We start from the raw sequence: 25,100 nt of genomic DNA, 5'->3' as shown, positions 1-25,100 counted from the left end.
TACCATCATGCATACCCACCCCTGGGGCCAGGTTTCACAACCTGCCACATCAATGGGTACATCACTATAATCAATTCAAGTAGACTCAATTTGAGGTACCCACCAATTATTTTTAAATTGCAAGGGCAATGTAACAAATGGACAGACCTGCTTTGTTCCTTTTTTTACTAGCAGGATAGTCAAAAATCAGTATACAATACTTATTTTTACATACAAAATGTATTAGCTTTAACCAATGATATAGTTGTAGTTTCCTTTGCTGATGGGCTGCCTTTTTAGCCCCCCAAGTTTGAGTGAATTGCAAATATTGCTGGTTGGCAGCCAACTGGGATAAAATACAAAAGGTCTGATTTACTTTTGCTGTAAGGTTATTTTAGATCTGTTCCGTATATGTATTTGGATGTTTAATCCACCTCCACAAGACAGTTTGAGTTAAAATACAGTTTACAGTTTTTTGTCCCAGCTCGGGATCATGGTCTGCTAGTAGCTTAAAGGCCATATTTAGTTCAGTGCCCAAACGGCTCAATTTGCTACGTAGGGTATCTATGTCAACACTGTTTAGGAACCCAGTCCCTGTTCCGACTGCACTTAGTGCAGTACCAAGAATACCTGTAGCATCACGTTTACTCCTTTTATATTTATAACATCTGTATTTGATATGCAAAGAATTAACCAGCCATAATTGTACAACTTTACAATGTGGGTACCTGGTTGTAATATCAACTGCTGACATGTTAACTAATATTTTAATACGTTGTATAACTCTAGCACTACTTACAGTTTTACATCTTCTGGTATACCTTACCACATGTCCCAAACCATCAAATACAGTTGAACTATTGTCCATGGCATATATTTTCAAATTCGGAGATAGAGTTTCCGCAGTGTCATTTTTCCTTTGAAATTCAGCTATGCAGGAGGAATTTAATGGAGACTTGGCTAGTGGAAATTTCAATTTATTTAGCCTTTAGTACAAACCTTTAAAAGGGTTAGAAACACAATTTTAGGATGTCTATTACAGTTTAGTCTACATACAGTTGTAATGTTTTTCATCTGAGTGATGTTCCAAGTTAAGGCAGGTTTAGGTGTTACCGCATATAGATGATTTTTCAATTTCCAATAAAAGTCAAAATCCGCCATTAAATTTGAAAAATCTTTCTTTTTGAATAGAGGGATAGGATCAAGACAGTCATACGGCTTATCTAAGTGTTGTCATCGGAAAAGGTTGGCACCTTCCCAAACAGTGACAATAATCTATGGAGAGGAAAATACAATGGGTTGTTTAGCAGAATTAAGTAATACTAAAACAGTATCACCAGGTCCATCACAGATCACAGTCCCATGTTTATTTGGCTGATTGGGTGTGGTCACTATAATTTTTATTCCCAGCCATTTGCTTGGTTTAGTATTACAGTCTTGTAGTAAAATAACAGCATCTTGATGCATACAAATTTTTACTAAAGGTTGTCCTTTTTGAATCATCTGTGTCTTATTATTTAAATTGATAGCCTTTACTATTACTTTTCATTTTGGCTCCCATAATGTAATAACCTCCCAACTTTCTCCTAATATTCCTTTTTGCCCCAAGTGCCAATTTTTTGGGAGATAGAGTTTCCAACCTGTCTCAACTAATATTATATTTTGTGCTGGCACTCTTTGTTCAGTCAATGCACATAGCCAGAACCAAGTTTGATCAGTATTTGTCAGAAGAGGGTATATAGCATTTGGGTTCAGCTTTTCTAGCTTTAAAATACAACAGTTGGACTGAATGTCATTCATATGCATTTGCAAAGGGGTTCCTTGATGCTTTTGAGGCCTATTATTTAGCTGGCTTACAGCTAATTTCAATACCTTTGCCCAGCCTCGCAACATTCCATCACTTGTATTGTTTTGTATTTGTTCCTTAAGGAGTTCATTATACCTTTTAATTAAACCAGCAGCTTGAGATTGATATGGGATATGCAGCATGCATTGAATTTTATTTTCCTTTGCCCATTCTTGGACTTCCGCTCCGGTAAAGTGACTGCCTTGGTCACTTTGGATTTCACTGGGAATTCAATATGTCATACATAATTTATTTAATCCTTTTAACACTACATGCTGGTTTGCCTTTTTGCATGGGGACACCATTAGTAATTTTGAATGTGTCCACCATCGTTAGGCAAGATTGCTGATTTTGATCCAGTGGTAAAGGACCGATAAAGTCTATTTGCCAGATTTGTGCTGGATGACTGCCTCGGTGAATGTGCCCACATGCTTTTGCCTGCAGTTGCTTTTGCTTATTTTTTTGACAGATTTTACACTGCTTTATAACATCTGTAGTTACTTTTTTATTTAATTGCATACCATGCCTTCATGCCCATTCTATTGTTGCATCTCTTTCCAAATGCCCACTCCGATCATGGGCCCACCTTTCCATGCTAGCACTTTTGGCTTTTTTTTTTTTTAGCAACATGTACTGCGGCCATCTTATCTACCTGCTGGTTATGCCTCCTCTCATTTGTTACAAGTGATGCATGGCATTTACATGTCCAACACTGATTTTGCATTGTTGAGCTTTTTCCCAAATTCGTTGCCAATCTTTTGAACATCCCCATAGAGGTCTGCCATGGATCTTTTAATTCTGTTGTTGCCAGGCAGGTAACCAGGTTGTCAGTCCCTTAAAAACTGCCCAGCTGTCAGTATAGTTGTATACTTCATCTCCAGGTGATAAACTATCGATGACCAGGGCAACAGCTCGTAATTCTGCCTGATTATTTGAACTGGCAGTACCTTTGTCAAATAACACAGTTTTTGTTCATGGGCAATAAGCCACCGCAGTCCAGGTCCTACCATTTGATCCAATTTTAGCAGCATCATCAGTAAACCATGCATGTTTTTGTTTTTCTGCATCTAAATTATCAAATGCTAATGCTTTAGTGATTGGGGATTTTGGAAGCTCATGCCACTGCTGTTTTGTCGCATCAGCATCATCCAAAATTACCAGTCCAGCCAACTGTTGTTGTACTTGAGATACTCTAGGCATGATGTTGGCCCTTTCCTGTAGATACCATTTTATTTCTGCACAGTCAAAGATTGTGCTATTAGAGTTTTCATTAAATTATTATCTCGTAACCACCCCTGGATTGGGTAGTCTATCTTAACTGTCACTGTTTGTTGTTTAGTTATTTCTTTTACATGAATCAATGATGTGTACACTGCTACCACATGCTGCTCAAGGGGGCTATATTTCACCTGTGCTCCAGTCAGGGATTTAGACCAAAATCCCAAGGGTCTCTTTTTCACAGTATCATTTTTCTGCCACAGCCCCCAAGACATAACATTATTGGCAACTGTTACTTTAAGAATAAAAGGTTGCTGTGGATTAACTGGGCCGAGCCCCACACTCTGCTGTAGGGCCTTTTTTGCTTCTTTAAAAGCCGTTTGTTGCTTGGGACCCCACTGAAAGTCACATATTTTTCTTGTTACATAGTGAATGGGTCGCAAAATCAGTCCGAGGTAAGGTACAAATGCTCTCCAAAAGCCCATTGCTCCCAAAAAGGCTTGTGCCTGATGTTTCGTTTTTGGGACTGCAATTTTTTTGAATACTCTCTAGTGCTGCTGCAGGAATTTTCCTTTTTGCTCCATTTTAGATCATACCAAGGAATTTTATTTTTGTCCCTTGTTGTGTTTTATTTTTATTTATAGCCCACCCTCTGTTCCGAAGGGGCTGAATTACAGTTTTTAGTGCAATATCCACATCAGATTTTTTCCAGTAATCATTATATTATTAATGTAATGGAAAATAGTCACCTTGTCCAGCTGTAACTTGGCTAAGCCCCTAGCCCACTAGTCCATGACACAGGGTAGGGCTGTGCAGATATCCTTGTGGTAACACTTGGAAGGTATATTGCCTCCCCTCCCAGGTAAAAGCAAATTTGGCTCTGCTTTCTTCTGCTATTGGAATGGAGAAGAAGGCATTTGCTAAGTCCAAAACTGCATGTTATGGTCCAGCAGATGAAGACGGGACTGTTGAATGGACTCACTGTTGGCTCAAGTATGCCAGCCCGAAGCAGTTTTTGGATCGTCTAAGTGATCTCAGTGTACCCACCTGGGATACGATATTGTTTGATGTTTACTATTGTTTTTAGGTGTGGGAATATAAAGTGGTTTTCACTTAGCATTGCTTCAGACTACAGTCTTAACTACGTTGACTGAACAATGCCGCACCCCAAACCTAAATGGCCCTACAGTGGTTTCCAAAATTCTACCCTTTAACACATCTATTCCTAAAATGTGCTCATGTACTGGAGCTATTACTGCTTTAATGAAAATAGGAATACCATCCCCAAAAGTTATTTTAACCTTGGTTTTGGTACCTAGTGTTTTTGCCCCTCCATAACCATCAATCTCTACATATTGTCCACAAAATTTACGAGGGTTGCCTGCAAAAATGGTTATTTTTGATCCTGTGTCTACCAGAGCCATCACATGTTGTGGCCCTCCCCTCCAAAAAATGGTAAAGCGTACATAAGGGCATCGGTCCCCAGGTGTAATTGCTCTTACTGTACCCCTAGTTACTGGGGACCCGCCTACTAGACAATTTGTCTCTGTTCTTTCAACCGGGGTTCTCCATTCCTTTTCTCCTCAATCTCTCTCATCACTAAATTCCCCCTTCTGCTACTGTGCTAGCTCCTCATCAGTAGGGATGTCAGGATATAATTGATTCCACCCTACCTTTCCTTTAGTGGTACTTCTAGTTGGACTCTTTGTAGGGGTTTGCTTTTTGCCTGCAAAACATGAGCCTTTTTCTTTTTGTTTTTGCTTCCATTTTTTATATAATTCCTCAGTAGCTATCTCATCTATTTCTGCAGCTTCTACCCCCCACCTTAGTAGATCCAGAAACATTTGTTTTTTTGTGACTCTTTTACCAGATTTATCTTTTGACTTTTCTGTATTTGCCTTTTTAGCTCTTCTCTGTTCTTTTTCTTCCACTAGTTCTGCCATTTGATTTAGAGTGGCTATTACGTCCCATATCTGCTGACCTACACAGCCTGCCAAGGCAGCCATCAGCTGCCCGTTCCACCACTGTGGTGCATTTTTGATCAATTTACTCCTCATATTGCTAGTCATTATTTGTGCATCTGGTCCCCTCAGAAGCACTAATAACCCATTTCTTAATTCCAATGAATAAATGGTAGCAAACATAGCCATTTTTTTTAACTGTTGTATTGCCTCTGCTATTGTTTTCTAAGGCTTATGTTCATCAGCTACTGCTGTAGCATCAGGCCAAGTAGCTCAGAAAGCTGAGGCTAACCACACTACCAGTGTATTCACCTGGGGATCATTATGGTTTACATTGTTTACTATTTGCTTTAAACATGGGTGGAACACCAAACATGCACATTGATGCATCTCTTTAGCATTTAGAGACACTGCTTCTCCCCCTGTATCCCAAACCAGAAGAAACCACACTAAAACAGTTTCCCCTGGTTTTTGCTTATAGATTTGGATTAAATTTAATAATTTAGCTTGGGTATAACTCCGGACCTAAACCCATTGTTGTGGTGCCCCCCCCAGTGTACTGTCCCTTTTTCTCAATAACTGGACGTGCCGCCACTGATGGGAAATTTACTATTTTAGAATCACTATCACCCTCTTCAGTCGAGGGGAGATTACCTTCCCACTTTTTAGGGTCAAACTCTGCCTTACATAGCAAAGCACGAACCCGGGGCCTTGAGGGTGGATGGTATAGTTTTCTCCCATTTTGTTGTCTACGCTGTTGAATTATTTGAGTAGCTAGAGTCACTGAATTAGATTTTTAGTGTTTAGCTTCCTCTCCTATTTTAACAAGTGCCATATTTGCCTTTTCCAAGGCATCTCTATCCAATCTGTGTGTATGCGTGTGTTCTCTACATTGCTCTTCTAACTCTAGGATTTTTTTCTTTTAGTTTTTTAACATCTTTATCTAATTTCTGAATTGCCTCAAAGAACAGCCATCCAACTGCTCCCACCCCTTCCTTCACCTTTTTTTTAATTGTCTAATTTTAGCTCTAATAAAGCTCTAGCTAGACTATCATGGTCTGCCTTATGTCTTTCTTGCGAAGGTTTTGGGGAAGGAGGGGGTGAAACTTGACTTAATACATTAGCAAGAGGATCCCACTTTCCAAACAATGCTGGCATTATAGTACCAACACCCAACTTATTTGGGGTGCCTGGCACAACATCCTTTTTACCTATGCTTATATGTTTTAAAGGAAAAAAACATTGGTTGTTGTTGTGACATTTTCACTGTAAAACTCAGACCCTGCTCACTGAGCCAAATGAATTAGTCCGTTACTTTAAAGTCTGAGGTTAATACAGAATTAGAAATGGCACATAACACCAAGGCTCAAACTTAACAATTTATTAAGCAAAAACTTACTAAATAAGCAGAAAAACTAATAAATCATGTACTTACAAGCATATGCATAAACAAAATCATCTTTGCCACTGATAGGGAGACTTTAGTCCTATCCAGTGCAGCTATCTGTTCAGTCAAGGCAAGGTCAACACTGGCAAAATGGCTCTAAGCTCAGTTTAGGCTGGTGCTGTGATCAAATCCAGATGATGATGATTTTCATTTTAGCCTTTGAGCTTTTATAGTCTTGAACAAACAACAGGGTTAACTGGTTTAACTAATGACATATTGATGACAAGCTCATCATGAGTTGATGGTATATTGTAGAAAATATGACATTACAAGGTCATCATGAGTTGATGGAATATTTTAGAAAATTACAGATAATTTTCTAAGTTGTAAACAAGTCTCGTAATGTCTGGTCTTGTGCCTTACTTCCCTTTTTCAAAGAACAGTTAGCTCACAAACTTGTGATATAGTTCCTCCTTGAAATCCCCATATTTTGGTAAACATCTTTTAAGCTGATAAATAACTTATAGGTTAACAAAATGTTCAGTAATACTAGTAATTAGTTAGCATGACCTGCTTTTAAGCATATTGTATTGTTACAACATTAGCAGCATATAGTGAGGTAGTTGCATATCAGATCTAGCAATAATCAATCTAGCAATAATTAATCATACACAGTGTGATATGTGGCTCGAGGCATAACAAAAACTGGTAGACTGTGTGGATCCGTCACAGTATGGCACACTGTGTTTACACTCTTGCAGCTCAGTTATACCTCTCAGCCTGTTAGAGCAAGACATCTGGATAAAGACACACATAAATGGAGGCAATGGCCCCAAAATAGTGACACTAGTAGGTTTTGCATTCATTGGAATACTCTGAAGGATATGGCATCTGACATTCAAATGTATGCTATTATGTTATGACATCAGTCTTTACTGATTTGCCAGATGTAACACAGCTATATGAGAAAAGGACTACAAATATGAGGCAAACATGTTCAGTGTGCATACCTCTGTACAGCTGAAAGGTATTAGCTCAGTATATCAGATGCAGTTCAACACACACTTCTGTGCCAGTTGTTTACTATGCACATACCCTATATAGGTCTCTTACATTTGTAAGACAAGCATATGTATCATAGTAGTATTCACAAGTGACATATGAATTTTTACAACATCCCAGGTAGCTGACCTGGCAGTGTCAAAGACAGTATTGTCAACAGACACTCCAGTAGTAGTCATATGTGAGCTGACCTTTGCTGGAGTGACTCAGGGGCTAGATATGTAATCTATGTCACTGCAGACAGAGCCAGAAGGGATGGCCATAGGTACTGGACAGCAACATGTCAGTCCAGCAAGTCTTGTTGAGACCTATTGTTTAACTTCCTATTTCCCATTATTGCATCCCCCTTCTGCATTCCATTACATGCTTAATTGTTTGACATATGTGTTGTAGTTCTGTAGTGTTTTCTCAGAGTAACTGAGAAGTGTGTCTTTCTCTAGTTGTCTTTCTCTATTTGCAACCTTTGCATATAAAGGCTCAGACCTGTTTTGCAAAGGCAGCAGCTTGTCTTTTGTAGGTAATGTTCATAATTATGTGATGGCCTGTGAACCAATTGATGTGTCCCACTTGCTTACTGCATCCAGAACAGCAGTGTTGTCTTTCCATTAGCCAAGTGCTATGATTAAGTCCTTCATGTGGGCCTTGGCCCTTTTCCTTGCCTGTGAAGAGAACATTGTGGAGGTGTGTGTGTGTGTGGGGGGGGGGTGCTACAGCATCACAGAGAGTAGGTGGAAATACCTCTTAGAACAAGAAATGTGGAGAAAGCTCAACAAAATGGGGGAGAAAATTCTGGAATTAGGGACAGATTGTAAGTATTGCTGTTATACAGTTAGACAATTGCTAGATTAACAGGGTTTGTCTGGATATGCATTTTCTGCATGATTTATAATCTGACACTGATATGTATATGACATACCTCTCAACTGTACAGATTTCCACAGAATGCCCAGAGGTTTGCCTCTTATGTTTGGTCTGTTCCTCAGACAATTTTTGTTTTTGGCAAATCACTAGGATAATCTGAGGACTGAAGTCATTAAATACTGACATCCATTTGTGTTAAAGACTTCATATCCTTCAGAAAATTTATGTTAAAACAGACCCTGTCAGTCCAGCAACTTTTTCAGTTTATAACACCATTATTTAAATTATGTCCCTATTTTTGGGCCTCTGTCCCTCAAGTATGTCAGGCTTTGTCCAGATATCTTGCACTAAGAGGTTCAGAGGTATGGTATATCATTATTTAGTGACTCCACTCCTGATATCATCCCAGTTATTTAGCAGAATCCCAGAAAATGTATGAGGAAGAGGCCATACATATGGTCCCAAACTCTGGACATTCTGTGGAAATCTGAACAGTTGAGAGTTATGTATGTCTAGCCATTGTTAACAGACTGTTAAGATTGTGTAGCAGTGTAGTTTGTAAATGTTTGTTAGGCTGGGTAGGGAGATGGGAAGATGTGAGTGTCATAGATCCTTTTCTATCTGGCTGTGCATGCTGCTACAGTTGCTGGTGGTCTATCAGCTGTATATATTTGTAGAGACAGACTGAGACATGTCCCTAACACCTCAGGATTCAAAGTACAGAGTGACTTGGGGCAGTATATATAGGAGTAGTGTGTGACTGGCAATCAAGATATGCTTGTTCAAACAGTCGTTATACTCTAGAGGTCAGTTGGCTTACTGGTATGTTGCTGTAACTGTGGTGCAATTGGTTGTGGGTAGACAATTTCTCACAGATGTCTGTTTTTCCCCTACAGTTACATCCAAGTAGTGCATGATATATTTGCAAATGCATAAGTAATTCCCCAGAGCTGATTTGGTGTAGTGTTGTGTTGGTCTGACTGTAGTTCAGAAGGTGCTGGGTGAAATGGTTGGCAGCTCTCAGTGTTTTTCCCTTCTGTTACATGACTGCAGTCATACCTTTCCATTGTCCAGATTTTCATACACTGTCCAGATGTGTGGCTCATATTTTTGGTCTGTTCCCCATAATTGTTGTGCATTTCTGACAAATCACTGGGAAGATGTGAGCACTGAAGTCACTAAATGATGAAATCATTTGTGTTTTAGACCTGAAATATATCAGAAAATATATGGTAAAACAAACCAACTTTCTAAGCTTATAATATCCATATTTAAAATATGTCCCTATTTTTTGGCCTTTGTCCTCCCACTTTGTCAGGTTTTGTGCATATGTCTATAGATGTATATAGCATTACTAGTTCCATAGGTTTTTCCCTAATGTTGGATGACCACCTGCATGATATATTTACTTAAGCATTAGCAATTTCCTGCATGATATATTTACTGAATCATTAGCAATTCTCACAGCTTATATGGAGTAATGATAGACTGTAGTCCACAGGGTCCTGGGTTTAAGACTTACCAGGGTTGTGTATTTTCCCCTTATGTTAAATGATTGTGATGCATGATATGTTTGTAAAAGCATTACACATTTTCACAACTCAGCTGGTCTAGTAGTATGTTGCTGTGATTATAGTACACTGGGTCCTGGGTTTGAGACTTGGGAGAGCTGAATGTTCTGTTGCTGGGCAGAACAAGGGCTGATTGAGATGGAATAATTAAAGTACTTTTAAGCAATTGTAAGTGGGTTTGCATGGTTTTGCCCAAAGCTAAGTGATGCTAAGAGACAGTTAAGTTTGCTTAGTGGCGCTTAAACCAGCGCTATTTTAAATAAAGAAAAGAAAAAAATGGTAATAAGAATGTGGTGAAATGGGGGCAAGCAGGGGGTAAAACATTAGGAAAAGCAGCTAGGGATGTGCAGGAAGGGTGTAGGAAAGGACCATAGCTCACATTTCGTCTTCAGCAACAACTGTGAATGATGTGGAAAATTTGGAATTTACAGCTGCACACCCCACAGGGAAGGGTATTGGCAACATACATTTGTAGACTAATTTCAGTGTAGATTGATTTACATCACTGTACATGGGGGCGACATGTAGAGCTATGTATGGGGCAATGTTTTTTTTTTTTTTTTGTGGGAAAGATGGCATTTTTTTTTTATTAAGGTGAGAGTGGGATGTTGGGGAAGGGCTGTAGGTATGTTTGGGGGGTAGGTTGGGTAGGATAGGTTGCATTACCAGACAGACAAGACACACAAGACAGCAGACAGGGGCAGTATATGAAACATGAGGGGGGTAAGCACCTTGGACGGGGAGGGTGGTTGGGAATCAGAGGCCCATGACCCAAATGGATACAGTGGGACTGATGTCCCCACCCATGGGCAGTCACCACTGCACCTTCACGGCCCCAAAGGTGGCTGTGCTGAGGGCTGGACAACAGGGGCAGTGCACTAGGCATCCTTCCATTTGACTCATCCATCTAACTCTGAGCAGATGACACTGCACACCATACCCCAGAACTTGTGTCAGGTAGCGGGCTCCTCTCCGAGATCGTACCTGGGGGGACATGCTCTGTCCCCTGAGATGGTTCCACCCAAAGGTGGTGCAGGACCAGCAGAGGAGGAAGTTCTAGGTTGGGTCCCAAACATGCTGGGGCCTGGTGCCACTGCCAGGTGAGGTGGGACAGGCGAATCCACTGAGATCTGCCTTCCCAAACATACCATGGTGTTGAGGCTTTCCAAAATATATTGTTTAGTCATGAACAAAACATTTCAAAATTAATTATAACAGCATGCGTGGGTGTTCCAATTAACCCAAAACAACAGATTTGAAACAGTTGTATAACAAACAGAAAACATGCATAAATGGAAGAACAGTAAGCATTGTAACAGCATGCCAGTTACACTGATGGCAAAAGGCCACCAACAATGGTATTTGAACAAGGTATGTTAATATGCAACCAATTAAATATATGAACAATAATAGAACACAAGTCCCAACATTAGATTTTGAGAAAAACATACCGGTAGTATATGAATAATTATTAGTGATGCAGATAAGGGGTGGGGGGGGAGAGAAAAAAGTCCATTAACAGCTGTATAGACTTCTATTTTTTACAACAGTACTGCTCAATACTCTACGGTTCGGCCCTCACTTTACATCTACCTATGGCCCATAGCTTCTGTAGCACATATATACCTGCTAAACTGTCAACCTGGAATGGTATGGGGCAAAATGTGACAACTATGGATGCATTATTAGAGGGGACTCATATATGTCAGGGTTATATATTTGACAAAGAAGGGGTACCCTGCACTGATGCTGTGTGAGAGTGCTACTGGCATACTTCACCTGGATTCCTATCTGTGTCCAAGGTTATTGGTAGCAGTGACCACTAGCTGTAACAGTGTGTCACTTGAGAGACATGTATCTTGAAGAGTGCATGGTGCATGTACCTATCCTGCTGTCATTTGCAGGCATGGGGGCTGGGCAGTGGAACAGTTGTACATGGTGAATTAGCAGACCCTTCATACAGCTGCTACAAACATTTGTTTATTTGTAAGACCTGTAGAGAAAATATCTGTTAACACTATCTGACTGTTTCAACAAATATTCAAAAATTCTTGAGTGTATATATGCACACATCATAGTACCACTCCTTGGATTCAAACCATGTCTGGGTGTGCAAGAATGAACAGCACACCCATCATACTGAGCTACTGCTGTTGCTTGTTTGACTGATTTCAGCCTAATACTTTGTTGGGTAGGCAGTCTGACCTTGCAATCCTGAGATTCATGAATGACAGACAGTGTACTGTGTATTAATCCTTTGAAATAATACAATCTGGAAAGCAAATGTTAACACAAAGCAATGCTGCAGGGGACACTCTATAATACATTACACATTATTATTCTGGGTTCAGATCTTAGTACATAACATATTTCATTTATATCTTGTTTTGAAGCTCCCCAATCTATGATTTTGCTGGTTCTCAGAACAACATCAGCTAATGCATGCTGTTGAAGCCCTATTTGCTGAGAAGAACCTGTACACATTCTATTTCTACAACAACATACCAGACAAACACAACAGTTTGTGGTATAAGTCTTTATTTTAGTAATATAACATAGTGCTTTACTACTGCATATCCTGTAGATCAATATTAGTGTGTCAAACTTTATTTATTCAGTAGACATGGAACACACTATACCTACTGACAGTAAACAATATACTCCTTATTTATTGCACTATATACTGCAAAATAGATCTGAACTCTCCAGCCTGTTGGTGCAGCCTTGACAGTCTGTCTGCATGGGCCTCCACATTGCTAGCCCTCTCTGTAGGGGGGAAAACAAACATTATGCATACCTCAGGCTAGAATTTGGTATTGCTATGGATAAGATACTTACAAGTGTTTTTTCTTTTTACTTTATATTCTGTTTGTTATTTGCATGTAATATATGATATGTCACTGCCTATGCTTGGAGCTTTTCTCCCTGGGCCTCTACTGAAAATGGGCATATATCCAGTTAGACTAGCTCGGTCAACAAATGTAAAATAAAATAAATAAAATAAATAAATAAACTATTGGAGCATTCTGTGTTCGAGCATCTTGGAACCACTGGGCCAAGAGCACCCCCTTTCTATGCTTTAGGTCAACATAATGATGCTGTACCTGCTCACCAGTTTGAGGGATTCCAGTGGCACTCATGAGGTTGCATGCCAGATGGTCCCAGGCCTCCGCTTTGAACTGAGAGCCCTGGTACTGGCCCTGCAGCAGTCTGTCATCATGGTGTTCAATGAGGAATCCAGATTTTTTATTACTGCTCAATATCTGAGTTGTTTGGCTTCTGCTACGTACTTACAATCAACTGCATTACCAGCTGAGTTAAGCACAAACTTGCAGTGTTAAAGATTGTACTGCATTTTATTTTTCATTGTTTCATTGGCCTGTGTCTCCCTGTAGTTATTTATTTTTCTATTTAATTGTTTCACAGAATACTGTGGTCTCTCTCTGTGTCTCTCTCTCTCTCTCTCTGCAGTAAGTATGGGCTATTGTGTTTCGCTTCATTGATATTCAGTGTTAAACTCTTAGCCTGGAGGGTTTCTCTTTATTTAGAAATGTTAGTCACATATCTTTGAATTTATTACTGCTCAATATCTGAGTTGTTTGGCTTCTGCTGCATACTAACAATCAACTGCATTACTAGCTGAATTAAGTACAAACTTGCAGTGTTAAAGATTGTACTGCACTTTATTTTTCTGTATATTTAATTGTTTCATTGAATATTGTGGTCTGCATCTCTCTGTATTTATTTATTTTTCTATTTAATTGTTTCATAGAATACTGTGGTCTCTCTCTCTCTCTCTCTCTCGCTCTCTGCAGTAAGAGGGGTTATTGTGTTTCACTTCATTGATATTCAGTGTTAAACCCAGCCTAGAGGGTTTCTCTGTATTTATAAGTGTTAGTCACATATCTTTGAATTTATTACTGTTCAATATCTGAGTTGTTTGGCTTCTGCTACATACCTACAATCAACTGCATTACTAGCTGAGTTAAGTACAAACTTGCAGTGTTAAAGATTGGACTGCATATTATTTTTCTAATTGTTTCTTTGAATATTGTGGTTTGTGTCTCTCTGTAGTTTTTTATTTTTCTATTTGTTTCATAGAATCCTGTGGTCTCTCTCTGCAGTTAGTTTCCTACCCTCCCTCCCTGTTCTTGTTGTGGTATTAATTGTGGTGGCTTTGGAATTGCCCGCCCCTCCTGTAAATTTGTGTTTGAATACTACTACTGGGTATAGCTCATTTGCTCACTCAACCGAGTACAGTGAGGTCATATTTTGACTTCAGACACTACTACCAGTCCCATCTGTTCAGCTCTATCTCAGCTCTATTCCAGTCTAGTGTCACTAGCTCATTCTACCTAATACAGAGAGAACATTTGTGAAGAGCAAGCCACTTAGGTCCTTAATTTTGAATTATCTTCTGTTTCTCCTTTCTCCCTTTCCACTTTACAAAAAAAAAATCTAAGCTTGTTTCCAGCCGTTCCTGTAACTAGTCTAGTCCAAATACAGATTTGCTGTAACCAGGACTGTTTGTAAGCTTCTGAGCCCCCAAAGCCTTTTTGTGTTGGAGGGAAGCCTTCTAGCTTATCAGTGGGACTGGTAAGCACTATGTAGCCTATCTACCACAAGAGTGGTTTCTAGCCCAGAAATTGTAGTTTATTGACCACGTGGGCAGTTTTTTCATCTCTTTCAACTTTCTCATTTAAAAGCCAGTGTTTGTGCTTGTTTCCCACCTTTTCTGTAACTAGTCTAGTCCAGATACAGATTTGTTGTATCCAGGACTGTTTGCTAGCCTCTGAGTCACCCAAGCCTTTCTGTGTTGGAGGGAAGCATTCTAGCTTATCAGTGGGAGTGGTAAGCACTAGGTAGCCTATCTACCACAAGATCCAGATGCAGATTCTTAGTTTTAGCACTTGCATTTGCTTATTCATGCTCAGCACTTGTTCAGAACTTGTTGTAAGCATTAAATAAGCTACAAATTACTACAGCACTCAACCTTCCTCTTTACCTAGAGAAAAGCAGTTTTTGTACTTACTTTCCTCATTTGTCTAGAGGAAAATAGTTATTTATTCAGGCATGTCCAAGGGTCAGCTCCCAGTGTTCTCTCCTGTCTCTTTGATGAATCTGGGCATCTTGGGGCAATGTAGCAATTGCCTCATGTACACAGACAAGCCTCTCCTCCAACCACCCAACACTACAACCTGTGAGAGATGCACGTATCTAGCCAAACAGGAGGTAAAGCTCTCTCCAACCAAGACTGAACTTGACAGTTAAGAGGAGAAGGTAACCACTTGCACCACACCACACTGATCACATAGTCCCACTATACCTACACCACCAAAATCCACACACAGAAACACAAAAACATTCACGGAGGCTCTCAATAATAATCTGCTCAAGCAACAGAGACCTCCAAAGCAGAAACGCCAGCAACCTCCACCCCCAACACAAATCAAATGACACATAGCCCACAGACTCAGTGTGCCAATAAACCACAACCCATAAGGCAAAACAATGTACCCAACACACTAGTCATAGGTGATTCTATAGTCAGGCACACTGATATCCCACTCACCAGGCTAAACAAGGAGAAGGTTACTTTCAACTGCCTGTCGGGTGCCAGGATCTGCCACATAACCCATGCATTCAGGTCACTCCACAACAAGTACAAATATGACTCTGTCATTGTCTATGTTGGTGTGAATGACCTGAGATGTATCTCCCTGGGCTACATGAAAAGAGACATGGAAGAGCTCTCCGATCTTGTAGCTCAGGCAGCTATGACCCTAGCCCTGAGTAGCATCCTGCCATCACCCAGAATGATACCGCAGTACAAGGACAAAATAATTCAATTCAACATTTGGCTAAGCTTCTGATGTCATTCTAAGGGGATCCAGTATCTGTCTGCCTAGGACGACATGGTCGACAGACCACAATGCTTTCCCAGAAATGGCCTGCACCTGTTGCCCCTGGGATTCCGAATACTGGCTAAGGCTCTTGCTGCCCCTATAGTGCCTTTTTTAGGCACTTTTACTCAAGGTTCAAATGACAAATTCACCATCATAACAGGAACAGGCAAGCAAAAACTGAGGGTAATGCTACTCAATGTTAGAAGTCTAAATCTCAAAAAGCACTCACTCAAGGCACTCCTTAAAATGGAGAACATTGATATCTGTGTAGTGACTGAGACCTGGTTCAAGGTTCTAGAGAGCACCTCTGCATTACCAGGCTATAACTCATACCACACTTTTTGGCCATTTAATCTGGCCAGAACACCAAAGGTGAAGGTGTGTCCATATTCATTAAAGATATCCACACCTCCAGGCTCGTTGCGCAGCATAATGCATCCGAGGTTATCCAAGTGCAACTAACTCTGGCAAAACTGCAATCCATATTGTAGCATGCTACAGATCCCCCACCATGCCCCATGATTCCCACTCCTCTTTTCTTGATATACTAGAAAATATTAGAGTTCAACCAAACACCCTAATAATGGGTGATTTCAATTACCCCACCATTAACTGGGAAAACTACTCATGTACCAACTCCTTCACTCAATGCTTTCTGGAATTCATAAATTTCAATGCCTTGGATCAACTTATCCACACACCCACCACGGGCAACAATATCCTTGACCTAGTCATTACCAATACCTGAAGTCAACTCCTCATTGGTCAGATCAGACCATAAGCTAATCACGCTAGATATCTACATCCTACCCCCACCCACCTTTAAGGAAACTCTGTTAATAATTTCTCAAAAGCCAACTTCATGCTTCTTAAGACAGAAGTGGTGAACTTCATGACACCCATGCAGATGGACAATACAGTTATGACTGCTGAATCCTACACAAATGCACTCTATAAGCACTTACATGAGTGCATGGATCATGCTATCCCAAACAGAACCAAGACACTGTCCTCCAAAAAAAATGAAGCCAATCTGATGGTCCCCTGTCATAAATAAGCTCTACAACAAAAGGAAGAAACTTTGCAAAACAGAGTAAAATCCCATGAGTGGAGGAGCACCCTGGTCAGCCTCAGTAAGAAGCTGAGATCCTTTATAAGATCCTCCAAAGCTAGCTACGAAAACAAAATTGCCACTGATTCTAAGGGCAACCACAAAGCATTCTATAGCTATGTCAAGAATCTCAATGGCAACATCCAGATCTGCTCTGAGTTAAAGCACAATAGCACAAAAATTACAGAACCAACTGATATTGCTAACATCCTGGAAGACAGGTTCAGTGCTAACTTTACCCCCCCTTTCATCCCCCTAAAGGGCCATATCTCTACAGGAAGAATGCAGAGTCCATGTAATCACATCTACGCAGGTAAAAGCTGCACATTCTAAAACCAAAAACACAGCATCCATGGGACTGGACAACATCCCAGGCTGCATTTTACAGGTGCTTCAGAATTAACTGGCTCCCCACCTAAGCACCATGTTCAATCATAGTCTCATGTCAGGCTTTGTGCCCACTGAATGGCACACAGCAACAGTTATCCCACTCCGCAAAGGAGGAGCCACTACTGATCCTGGGAACTATCGCGCTATTAGCCTGACGAGCCTGGTCTGCAAGGCCATGGAACGTATCATCATGGAACTCTTAAACAAAGACATTGGTAACCTCCAAACTCTGGACCCCACCCAGTTCGGGTTTGTGAAAGGCAGATCATGCCTTCTGAACCTGATCGACTTCTTTGAGACAGTTACCAAAGCTGCAGATGAGGGTAAGATGGTTCACATAGCCTATCTTGACCTCACCAAGGCTTTTAACACCATCCCCCATTCTGAAATTATAGCTAAACTCACTAAACTAGGTATAAATCCCTACATCACAAGATGGGTTGCCAACTGGCTCACTGACAGAAGCCACACTGTAAAAGTTGCAGACTCCAAATCTATCTTCAAACCAGTGACAAGTGGAGTACCACAGGGTTCAGTCCTGGGACCTCTCCTGTTTGGTATCTACTTCTCTGAAGTGCAGGCTAACACAGAAGGCCTCTGGCTAACGAAGTTCACAGATGACTGCAACCTAGGAGCCATAGTTGAGTCCACAAATGATGTAGACATCCTACAGAAGGATCTCACTGAGACAGATGCCTGGTGTCAGAGACATGGCCTCAAGCTCAATGCCAAAAAGTGCATTGTCATCCCCTTTGGTAAAAACTCTGTACCCATGAACTACCACATAGACGGCAATCTACTTAAAGCCGAATGTGTGATAAGAGATCTTGGGACCCAGATGGACAGTAGTCTCTCCTTTGATAATCACATTGCCACAGTACTCAGGAAATCCTTCTATTTAGCATACCTAATCACAAAAGGGTTCTCATCAAGGAAAAAAGAGGTCATTGTTCCCCTCTACTCGGCACTCATTATACCCATTATAGAGTACAATGCCCCTTTTGGAATGTACCTCACAAGACTTCTGCAGCAGCTGGAATGGCCACAGAAGTACCTCACAAAGAGGATTACTGGCCTCAAACAGGTGCCATACAATGATCGTCTCAAAAAACTCCAGCTTTACTCTGTAGCATATCACCTACTCCAAGGAGATTGCTGCCTAACATATAAAGCTATGTGAAACCCTGATCTGTTCGACATGCTACACCTAAAGAAATCCCAATCCCTCTGAGCTGCATGCTCTAGGGACCTAAACATTGTCACCACAATAAACAAGACATGCTGGAGGGATAGATTCCTGTCCCAGAGACTTCCCATACTCTCGAACAAGCTACCCATCTATGTCAAGCAAAGTCCCTCATTAGCACTCTTCAAGAAAAATCTTGATGAGTGGATGGGAAATAGGAAATAGACCCCAGGGATCACTTCTGTGGCTCTGCTCAACAGGGGCACAGGAAATTAACTTGTTTGGGTGATGTTAGCCAGGGAACTTTGTTGGCTATGCATATTTAGGCCCTTGGGCCAATAGCCTAGTACCTACCTATGAACCTATGAACCTACGATCCTGGACTCCAGAATGCCCCAACAATGCACCTGAAAGTGCACTCCCTCTCCAACACCAGACATGGTTCCTACACAGATAAAACTACAACAGGTTCTGGCTGCATTCTCAGTTGTGCAGTTTAAATAAGACCATATTCCTGCACTTTGCCATCATGGGACCATTTTGAAAATGTTGAGCACAACTTAGCGGTGCACAAATCCGCTTTGCTGAGCTGACTGCTGCTTAGAATTAACGTCTCAGCAATGCTTAAACTGGCTGAGCAGATCTAAGTACTGCTAAGCATTGCTCAGTTTTCATTTAAGAAAAAATTATCAGAATTGTAAATTAATTAATTATAACTGACATATTATTAAGTGTATATGATTTACTTTAGATGATGTCACCCTATGTGCTTTCATTACATTACCTTGGTGTGTGACTATATTGTATGGGATACTTTTGTATACATGGGAGATTTCACATTATATGCACTGACACTTCCATTATGAACCAGCTACACTACCCTGGTTAACAAATATCAATTAGTATATAATTTAAAATAAAAAAATAATTTTAACAATGCTTTCCCATGTAAAAAAAAATGATACTCGAACTGTGAACTGCTGCATGCAAAGCCAGAACTCTAACCACTACACTATCACACCTTTGAAGATTTTAACTACACATTTGTATTTAGCTCCTATAAGATGTTTTAGCAATGCTGAGCAGAGCACTGTGACTCGAAAACCTGCTCAGCTACGCTTAACTTATAATGAAAAAAAATTAATACAAACACTTTAGTTGCATGCATTAATACTAATAGTAATTCATATTTGGTAATGCACTATCTGTCATTCCATCAACTCTCTATGTCTGTATGAGCAATATCAGGATTGATGTCAGCACATAATGGCATACATTTGCGTTCAGACTTCTAATCCTTCTGAAAATGTTATGTTAGTATAAACCCTATTCCTCTATCAACTTTCTAAGTTTGTAAGAGCAATATTTAAAATCTGTCCCTATTTGACCCCCATCATTTTAGGCTTTGTCCAGAGTTTTTGCTCTAAGAGTTGGGAGGTATGTTAAAAGTGCAGTATGGCACTTTCACAATGCAGGGGGTGTGTGACAGTACCTGTTACACATGCCCTGCATTGTTTCCCATTCATGATCAGGCTTTCAGAGTCCGCGGACACTGACAGCATTGTAGAGTGCCGTACAGCACTTTTACAATGCAGGGGGTGTGTGACAGTACCTGTCACACACCTTCTGCATTTATTTCGATTTCTGATAACTCTTTCAGTGTCCATGGACACTTTTCTACTTTTCTTAGCTGCTTTCTGTGTCCGTGGACACTGAAAGCATTTAAAAAGTGCCTTATGGCACTTTGTGAGTGCAGGGGGCATGTTGGATCTGCAAGCACTACTGCAACATGCCCCCTGCAATCATTCAGTGTTCATGTCCACAGATCTGTTCTCAGTAGCACACCTTCATGAATATGTAAGATGCACTGCTGAGACAGCTATGCAGATGAGAACACCATTCACTCCATGTAGGAATAACACTATTCCTACACAGAATTTATTGAATCCTGGGGTATGTCTTTACTTTGACTAAAGAAGGTCTCATGTTTATCTTAGATCAAGAGTAATGACGTCACTGCACAACTGATTAAGGTGGAAGAATAGACGAGACCAGAGTTCGTGCAGAACCAAAAAGCTTTATCTGAGTGCCCATATAAACCCAACATAGAAGCCCTTAGGAGAAACTAATTGCAGTGTTTTTTACAAATAACTTTGCCATCAACAATTAACCAGTATTACATGTTTTCCTGCCTTTTACATCCCAAGCCATAAGAATCAGAGGTTTCATCCAACAATCTGCATGTATACAAATCAGAAGACAGCATGTCTATTCCCTTGGCATCTCTTGGAAGTTCACAGCTATAAACACATTTATCAGCACAACTAAACAGTACAAATAATCCACTTCCCACACGGGACTATTATTTTCATTCCACACCTGTGATCACCAACCCCGGCACATCTCATCAACAAGCACATCCACATTTTTAATACACAGTACTATCTTCTGTCGAAAAAACATATCAAATATAACAGACAGGCTCAAAACTAATGCAATACTTCATGGAAATCTTTGTGGCTATATATAATTAAAAACAAAACTTCCCAAGCTTTATAGTAGATAGTTATCAAAGATGTATTTTATGATAACTCACATCAACTCATCTAGTGTCTGCTGACAATCCCAAATGACAATGATCCACAACTCTAAGTGAAAAGTCACAATCTCAATACTTAATGATTTCCTCACTGCATCTCTGTTGAGGCACATCTCTTCAAACTCTTTCCCCAGACTTCCCTCCATCCCCCCTTCTAAAGTTACCATCAGATAAATGACACACTGATGATGACTGATAAGAAAGTGGGCAACCAGTCAGTCCATATTGTCTACAGGAAGTTCTTCCTTCTCTCTTTTTTTTTTTTTTTTTTTTTTACATATTCTACCCATAACAACTTAAACAGGCTAGCTCTAAGCATCAAAGCACAAACAAACAATACAATCAACACTGAATTCAGTCAAATACAGACGAGAGCAGACAATTCCAGTCAGAAACATGAGCAGACACAGTTAAGATTCCATGCATTCACCGCAGCACATGAAGTCATCCTTTACAGAGGAAACACAGCAACTGTCATCAACGGGATAAATAGAGATCAGCAAGAAGGGGAAAAAGAAAGAAAACAAAAAGGAAAAAATCCACCAAAATACCTGGCAGCAGACCTTCACACAATTCACACCCCATGTACAACAGCAACCACAGATATTCTGCATTGTTATAGATCAGTAGGGAAAATAAATCTATTAAGGCAAAAAGCAACAGGACTGCATAAAATACACATAACACTCTAAATAGTGAATTGTTATATGCAGAATCAAGTCCTAATCATTAATAACTTCTCTCTCATTATCCAAATAACTAAGATATGTGAAAGCCATCATGAAGCCTCAAACCTCAATATATAGAACAAACAACTATACAGTTATACTAACCTAAATAAAAGCTGTTATAGGAATATAATAAAATAAGATTTATTTATGCAAATGTGGTTACCTTATAAAAGTCAACCTACACTTCTTTTTAGTGTGAAAATGATTGATTACTGCTGTATATTTAGAATGTATATCATATATATTGGAAATAAGTCCTGAAATCTGGCCAAAAGAGTACTGCATAGATAAATAGTCACTTTTCCTTTAGTGTTTTTCTTTTTTCAACATTTTCCATCCATTTCTTTCAGCCATTCTTTTCAGGGAACTGGTATTCCAATCCATTTCTTCATATTGATCAATAATGTTTTCAACTTTCATAAAAAATATTGCAGAATCTAGATCTTCAAAGATTTTTGTCTCATCAGGACGAAATATTTTCAGTCTTGCTGGAAAAAGAAGATGAACTTTAATCTGTTTCTTCTTTACAGAAAATCATTTGGTTGCTGTTGGGTTGTTTGTTCATAATCTGTTTCTTCTTTAGTTCTTTAATTAATGGTAAAAAGCATTTTCTTTTTTGAAATTACTGTCAAGGAATAATCATTATCAAATCTTATTGTCTTTCCATCTAGTTTGATAGAAGATTTTGCCCATGCAGTTTTAAATATTAATTCTTTATCTTGTGACAAAAATAATTTAACAATAACAGATCTCGGGGCATTATTTTTATCAGGTGAAGTAATATTAAGAGAGTTATGTGCTCTCTTGATCCCATATGACATAGCTTTAGGTAGTTCAAGGGTAGTAGGAAGCCAGGATGTTAGAAAACCAGTCATGTTATTGCCCTCAATTTTCTCCGGTAAACCAAAAATGCGAATATTGTTACTTCGAGATCTGTTTTCCAGTTCATCATGTTTGTTCAACAACAATGCATTTTGTTTTAATAGAAAGTCTGTGTTGTTTTCTCCTTTAGACAGTCTTTTTTCTACATCAGTTAAAACTTCTTCTATTCCTGATATTTGTAACTTTTGCTGGTTATGTGATTTTTGAATTAGTTCCATCTGTTTTGAGCATTTGTCTTTAAAGGTGTCTATTTTAATTTCCATCTTATCTATTTTTGAGGACAGTTCCTGTATATTAGACATAACCATTTAAAGCTCCTTCTTGAGTGAGGTGTCTTGAGAGTTAGTTTTGGAATAACTCATTTTTTTCTTTAGTAATATTCTATAAGTTGGTTGTTTGACAGGACAAAATAGGAATTTCTAAATAATTTTTATATGTTATTGTAGAGAAAATTTAGGCTGTTATTATTTCCCCCTAAAAATGAAATCCAATAACTTAATAAAAAAAAAATCCTGTCAGAAATAGGATGAATACAACAGAGCTGAAGAATTCTGCTCCTAGCTCCACTGCATCTTGGCCACGCCCCCTTTGGGTGCTGTCTTCTTCAAAGCAATGCATGGGCCCAGGGAAGATCAAATCTAAAGGAATCTCCTCAAGATCCAGAGAGGTCATATCGCCCTTTACTTGTATCTCATCAAACTCATTATTTAATATAATGCCCCCTTTGCCATGTATATTTACACATTACTCAACTTGAAAGACATTAGAGGTTCCAAAATAAAAATATGAGTGGATGGGAAACCACATATTTGTCCCAGAGGTTCCATCTGTGTCGCTCATTGACAGGGGTGGTAGGTACTGACTGAAGTTTCTTTTTGGGGATAAATTCTTGGCTAAGCTTGGAAGGGCCCCAGGACCATTAGCCTGGCAATCTCCTATGATCCTATGATCATATATCAGTGTTCTCTAAAAGCTTAGTTATCAGAACAGTCTGGCAGCCTCCACTGTGTGCTCATTTTCTTGTAGACTTCTTCCTAGAGAACTGTATCTAACTTTTTAAGACATGAAAGGTCCAACCCTCTTAGAACTTCTATTCTTTCACAGAGCAAGTGGTTACTCAAATACCAGGTTAAAGAATCTAAACTTTCATCAACAGATAAATAAGACATGATTGTATCATACATTTATATCCCAAGTTATCCCTCACCTCTGGATCAAGCTTCTAATATACTACAAATAGAGTAGCACCCTTGACATCTTTAAGCTAAACCTACATAATAGGAGATATGCCCTGAAAGTTTTCCCTGATCTGTCTTGTATTTTTCTCATTGATAAAATGTAATGTTCCCCGTCTGTACAGAATCCAATAAAGGCAGTCCCACTAGCGTAACGATAAATCACAGCTTCAATTGACTCTTCAGTCCAAAAGTAACCACGCCGCCTTTATTTCTCTCATTGAGGTTGGCGAGAGCTTTTGAATATGAGTTATTGGCTAGGCTTATAATGGTCTGTAGACTGATTGCATGGAATCAGTAGTATAGTTAGGGTGGGGCAAAGGGGGCAAATCCAATTGGTGCAAAGTTTTAGGAGGTATAATCAGCCATCTGAGATTTATCCTGATAGTTCTTCAGGTTGATTCTTTTTTTCCCTCATCTAAAATATGAGGAAGGACAGTTGGGGGCAGAGTGTAAAAGTGAGAGATGATTGGTTCCTGCCCCAGGTACGTGATCACTGTCCTTTTCTAAATTGCCCCTCAGCTAAGGATGGCTGGAAGTGGCTCACAGAAACAGGGCCAGGTTTACTGATTGTCTCCTGCATTTCTTCTTTTTTTGCACTTCCATGGAAGAGCTGAGGGAAAAGGCAGGGGGCATGCATGTGTATATAATAATGTCACTGTAAGATGAATGTATAGTATTGTTGTTTTAAGAGATTCTGTATTCCACAATGCAATGAGCCTACTTCCCGTTATCAGAGTATCATAAAGAGTAAACTGTCAACATTAATTTTTAGTGTGCTTTGTACAGAATAAAAGTTTTGACAATGATGCTGGTGTATCTTGATGCTGTTAACATGGCAGATAGATGAAACTGTGTAATCTGAGGTGCACATCATGACAATGTGTGTGTATTGTAATTAGAGAATTGCTACTGGGTGGAAATAGTTGTTTACTTTTGTAAATAAAAATGCAGCAAGCACTTGAGAATCATAAGGTAAGGCTGTTGGCAAATAGTTGGCGTATAAGTAAATTAGAATGGTCTACAGAGTTAGTCATTTGCAGGATTTGGATATGAGGTTTTGTTAGTTTAGGTGAAGTTAGGGTTGCTAGTTAATTTAACAGTAACTAAATGGAGTAGTTAAATCCTTTGGCCGAAAGACTGTAAGACATAAGGCAGATAAAGTAGAGACTGCA

General features: G+C 39.6%; 1 protein-coding gene across 3 annotated transcripts in view; it reads left to right on the top strand.

Moving 5' to 3' along the window:
• The window catches only part of LOC122808704 (complement C1s subcomponent-like), a 731,464-nt gene that overhangs the window by 704,829 nt on the left and 1,535 nt on the right, over positions 1-25,100 (top strand). The window lies entirely within an intron of this gene.

The sequence above is a fragment of the Protopterus annectens genome, chromosome 8.part0 (assembly GCF_019279795.1).
Source record: "Protopterus annectens isolate FY-2018-M chromosome 8.part0, PAN1.0, whole genome shotgun sequence".
Classification (NCBI taxonomy): domain Eukaryota; kingdom Metazoa; phylum Chordata; order Ceratodontiformes; family Protopteridae; genus Protopterus; species Protopterus annectens.
This window is presented reverse-complemented; position numbering and strand designations above follow the sequence as displayed.